Raw genomic sequence first — 5,782 nt, forward strand, 5'->3', positions numbered from 1 at the left:
AACATTTCTATGCATTTTAACACCCTCTTTTGGTAATGAAAGCATTGGGAGCCAACTCTTTCTCTGCTCTCTCTTGAAGGCCTGCTGTTCTTTCTCAACTTTCAAGTACTTCATGAACAAATAAAGTAACTCGATATTGCTAAGAGGAATGTTTCAATACCCCGGACTCACTGATTGTGCTCTGAATGATTTGCTTCTTCACTTTGCATTATAACGGTAACTACATGAAAAAGAGTGCTTTATATCTAAGCATAGTCTCAACCGTTCCAAAAACTGTAAAAGCTGCCCAGCTCCAGCTTACCTCCTAAGGTTCTAAGATAAGTGCCTTTTTTTCCAACTGAAATTGTCTAGTGAGAATGCTAGTTGGGAAGGAGTAGGTGAAGCAAACAAATGAATTTTGATCTCGCTGAGTTCGAAAATTCATCTTATTTATGTTTGTATTCTGTGTGGTAAGTGACCCCATCAGTGTCGTTACAGAGTTATAAGAACTGAAAAAGAAAAGGAAAAAAAGAAAGATTTTTGAATCATCAAATAGTCTTTTTTGTAACATAAAAAGGAGGAAGGTTTTTACTTTTAAAAAATTACATTCATAAGGAAATCCTAAACAAAGCATAAGTTTGGGGAATATTGCTTATATAGCCATGTGTCTGTCTTTAAGTGTCTGTGATAGGTGTGTGCAATACATGAAGTATGGTTATAAAATAATGAGGCATAAAAACACATTTTCGATAATATATTTGTGTTGCTTTGAAGTTTAATTAAATAAGTTATGTTAAAGTGCTTTGCAAACTCCTAAAGCAGTATCCAAATATAAACTGTTGGAATTGTAGATCATTCAACAATATTTATTGAGCAGCTTCTATGGTCTATATCAATAAAATAATAACAGTAGTAGGGACCAGCAAGAACGAACTGACTTTGCCCATAGCTATGCAAGTACAGAAAATAGAGAACAACTAATATAAAAATTGATGGCAGATTGTAGAGGTGATGTATATTAAAGACCATTTAATAATGAGGCATTCTTATCTGTCAAATATACAATTTGGCTTTGAAATAATATTGTTTCTTTTTTCTAAAAAAAGCCATTTTTTCATTGTAATTTCAAATCATGACAGCTCAGAAGCTGTTATTAAAAATAAGGATAAATTGAAGAACTTTTTTTCTTCCTCTACAGACAGTATTGCAATCTACGGATGCAATGTGAATGTAGCAGCAGAAAGAGACATGAAATGAGACAGGTTCTCAATAACTTCATACCTGGAGTCACTATTGATTGTGTTAGCACTTATTCGCAGCTGCAATCGCTCAGTCTCACAGTTGGACAACACCTCTCATTCAAAATAAACCTTCAATTCTTGATTGCTCCATATCAGGTTGCTGCCATTTCCAGCTGTTTCTTGATCAGATCATATTGCTTTAAGATTTGCTTCTCCATGTCCTTGAAGCAAATGCACAAGCACAGAAATACTTTGCAACGTCTTTTTATCTGAGTCTGTAACAAATTAAAAACAAACCACAATAACTAATGTTGTTATTGAAGAGTCATAGTTTCCATTTACCTGTATCTGTGGATAAGAAATTTGTTGAATTTTTAGGACCAGAGATTCTCTCCTTCCATCGTGGTTAAAATTTTACATGGAGGATGAAAGGAACTGAAGAAAAACAAAGCGATTTACTGAACTTGTTTCCTTCAAAAAGTAATCTCATTAAAGTAGCTTGTCGATAGTTCCAAACTATCTTAAATAAGATAAGCACTGGTTTTGGAAAAATATATATCTCCATGTAATGGCTGTGCATTTTTCTAAACACTTGCCTTATCTTTTTCCTGTGTTAATCAATGGCTTATATGACATATATAATAATTTATGAGCTTAGATGGCTGTTACGAGTCTCTAGACATGGTTAGTTTCTAAGAAAATGTTTAGTAACAAGTAAGTTTTACAGAATCTCTTGATTTTATTTCAGAACCAATGGCCACATGTATTAGGATAAATGCTTCCTGGCCTTTACAGCTTTCCCATCACCACTCAGTTCTGCTGAGTTAGTACCAGCCTTTCTGACCTTAATCTGGTTCTACCAACTAGCTTGACAGGATACCTTCTCATTCATCACTGCCTTTAAATCCACACGCACACTATATAACTTCCTTGGGATCTGACTAGGGGGTGGAAAGAGAAAGGTATAGCATTCCAACTTTTTCTCTCTATTCAATTGTCCAACAATTCCAATCTAAATATCTTGAAATTGTTTACCCTTATTTTAGCTCATCTCTTCAAGCTCTGCCTACTATAAATTAAAAAGAAAAAAAAACATTCTTCATTGTAGTTTATTTTAGCATTAATGTCTTTGCCTAATCTATAGAGAAAGCCTCAGACATAGTCATGCTTAACTAGGCTGTCTACATAGGAAGCTAGAATAGACTTTAAATAATACACTATTATAATTAGCAAAGCCTTTTAAGCACTGATATTTTTATAGTCAGTATCTGGTGACAAATAATCTTAATAACAGCAAGATATGAGTGGATAAAGGGAAATATCAGTTCATAAATATTTCTTTAGAATTTTATTTATTTAAGAATATAACACATTATTAGGAACTATTGATTATAAAATACTTACTAGGCTAAGTTCTTGAAGTCAGCAATATTCTAATCCATTTACAAAGGAGAATCACCAGTCTCAGTAGAGAGCAAAACTAATTGAATACTGTTTAGTTTTGTTTTGCTTTGATTTGTTTTTTAAGTGAGATACAGAATTAAATTCTTGAATAATTACAAAATACTACTACCATTCTTCTTGTTTTCTCCAACAAGGAGGACTTTGCATGCCAAATAAAGGCAAAGGAGTATCATTAGTGGGTGCCTATAATGGGCTAGAGACCTTGGAGCCCAGAAAGAATTTGAGACCAGTTTGAACTTTCTATTCCGTTGTTTAGGGCCCCATAAATAGAAGCTTGAATAACCTCCTTGTAACTTTAAAAAATATATGTTTCAAATCTTAGGACATGAGTTTGGAAAGAAATGGAGGCAAGGCAACCTGTCATTTCCAATGACACAGAAGAACAAAATCAAACCCTGTGAAGAAAGCAAAAATGAAATGGATTTACCCAAGAACATCTCCCTGGATACCACCAGTTCAATTAGAGCTAAATTTCCAGTGATGACTTCAAAGCACCAGATCATGTGATCTGAAATACAAGGACACAAGTAATCTAATATTTTAACAATCAAGACACCAGGTGAATTAAATATTCTAATTATACAAGACTATTTGAATTATTTAAGAGACCTCCTGGATACAGTGTGTTATGGTAAGTACAATGATTCTGTTTTCCAGTGCTCTGGGCAGAATTTAAAATGCTAGTGATCATATAAACATAAGCATGGTAGGTCCATTTTATAACTAGCTGAAGTCTAACACTTCCTTCTGACCAATGATTATGCACTTCCCTTTCTCCTCCCCTTCCACATGCTTCATATTAGATCAATAGTTAACTTATAAAGTAAGATATTCTTTTAGGAACAAAGAAGACATTAAGTGTTTTCTTCCAGAGGGTGCCAAGTGAGAATCCACCAACCTGCTTGTCTCTATAAACATTTGATTTTATGATTGTTCTAGTATTCCATTATCATCAAATCTCATCACTCAGGATCTTATTAAATCTTATAAAAAATTGCAATTTTGGTAGTGCCATTATTCTTTTATTTAACAAAACCAAAATGCTGAGCCTGCCACTTGAGGACCTTTGTGTTTCTACTATCCCCGTCAGTCAGCCTAAGCTTCAACCAAAATGGATCTCTCACAATTAGCCAAACAGATTCTATACCATATTGCTTCTTGGCTATTACTCAAACTCTTCTGTCCAGCAGCAATTCCTGCCTTCTCATTCACCCTTTATTCACTCAGGAACTCAGGGCTTATGTACTTGTTGCTTGATCTTTGCCAATATCAATACCTGTCTCAATTCTGTCCTTACTCAAGAGTGAAGAATCTAATTCAAAGCCATGCAATTATTCTACGAAATCTTGCTTTATCTTTCTGAGCAAGAAGTATTTTTCATCTATCCACGTAGTCATTTATTCAATTAAATGTTATAGTGAACGCCTATTGTATGCTGTCTTAATGATACAAGTACAAATGAAATCTGTTCCCTGACTTTATGAAACTTGAAGCCTAATTGAAAAGCAAAACAATAAAATAGTAATTACCCTACAATTATAGAGTGGAATAGCAGAGTTGTACAGAGTGTGCCTCAAAAACCTAAGCCATACTGAAAGGGCCAGCATCTTTATCCCAGAGGAGATAATACCTGATCTGAGCCTTGAAATTCAATGAAAAAAAAAAGGCATAGGGGAAACAGCATAATGAGTTTCAGGAAAACCAAGGTTTTTTAAGTGGCCAGATTACACATGCACTGCGTCATTTGTAATATAGTAACTTCAATGAAAGAAACTTGGTGGTTGAGCAACAAGAGTAGAGATTAAGATATTAACAGGAAATAGATCTAAAAACATTTCCAAGAACTAAGAAATTTATACGTCATCCTGAATGATTTGGGGAAGTATTGAAAAATGCTGAACATGGAATTTGGTTTGAATGGCACCATCATCTACCCAAATACTTACGCCAAAAATCTTAGAGGCAGACATGCTACCACCCTCTCTTGTGATCTCTCACATTTAATCTATCAACTCTCAGGTTTTATTGTTAAATATATCTAGGCTCTGTCTACTTTCTTCTTTGTTGCCACAATCTTAAACCAGAATCAACCAAGATGTCTTTAAGAATTTTTGAAGAATATGTTAACTGATCTCTTACCTACACAATAGCGTGAATGATCGTCTAAAAATGTAAATCTAATCATACTCTATCTCTGCTTAAAATGTTTCATTGGCATAATCCTGAAGAAGATCCTTCTGAGGACTTTATATCTGAGGTGAGACCCACAAGATTGATAGAAGCTACCTCTTCATAGGACTTGGGTAAAATTAGAATAACATAATTAATAGAATGAAAAGGCAACCCAGAAGTGACAGAAGATGGTTACAGATGGGCTTATGTACAGAATTAAAATTAAATAATAGTAAAAAGCACAGGTGGCTGCCTCTCCACAATAGAAAAGTGAAAAGTGAAGAATGACAAGTAGCAATAATCAAGTCCTGCTATTGACTGAATATTTGTGTCTGTCCAAAATCCATATGCTGAAATCCTCATCTTCAATGTTATGGTATTTGGATATGATGGACTGTTGAGAGATAATTAATTTAGATGAGATCATGATGAGGATGGAGCCCCCATGATGAAATTGTTTCCATTATTAGAGGCTGAAAAGACCAAAGCTCTCACTTTGTCATGTGAGGATACAGCAAAAAGGTGGCTGTCTGTAAACTAGGAAGAGGGCTTTCAGCAAGACCCAACCATGCTGGGACCCTGACCTTACATTTCTAGCCTCCAGAACTCCTGAATGTTCATAAATGTTTATTGTTTAAGTCGACAGTATATGGCATCTGTTGATGCAGACAGAACTAAGACAAGTCTTAAATATTGCAAGATCCCAATTTGAATTTATCTCTATATCAGTAACCAAGATGCCCAATCTAGATAAAGTACAGGCAGAAATGATGCCCAGTGTTAGGGAGACATGTTGTCATCTATAGGTGATTTCAGTTTAATAAAAAGATATAAAGATCAAAGTGAGGCTTCAGTCTTAAGAAAGGCTAGACAGAATGCCTGTGGGTAGGGCAGTCTCCAGCCTGTTCCTTGGGGTACAGGCCTGG

The 5,782-nt window shown here is 34.8% G+C and overlaps 1 long non-coding RNA gene across 1 annotated transcript in view; it reads right to left on the reverse strand.

Moving 5' to 3' along the window:
• Window positions 1-51: 51 nt before the first annotated feature.
• The window catches only part of LOC112477920, a 16,122-nt gene continuing 10,391 nt past the window's right edge, over window positions 52-5,782 (reverse strand). Inside the window, exons 2-3 of the long non-coding RNA XR_003045680.1 lie at window positions 1,261-1,495; window positions 52-488 (exon numbers count right to left, since the gene is read on the reverse strand). This is a non-coding gene — a long non-coding RNA (uncharacterized LOC112477920). The remainder of the gene's footprint in view (window positions 489-1,260; window positions 1,496-5,782) is intronic.

Source organism: Pteropus alecto, unplaced genomic scaffold (assembly GCF_000325575.1).
Source record: "Pteropus alecto unplaced genomic scaffold, ASM32557v1 scaffold131, whole genome shotgun sequence".
Lineage (NCBI taxonomy): Eukaryota > Metazoa > Chordata > Mammalia > Chiroptera > Pteropodidae > Pteropus > Pteropus alecto.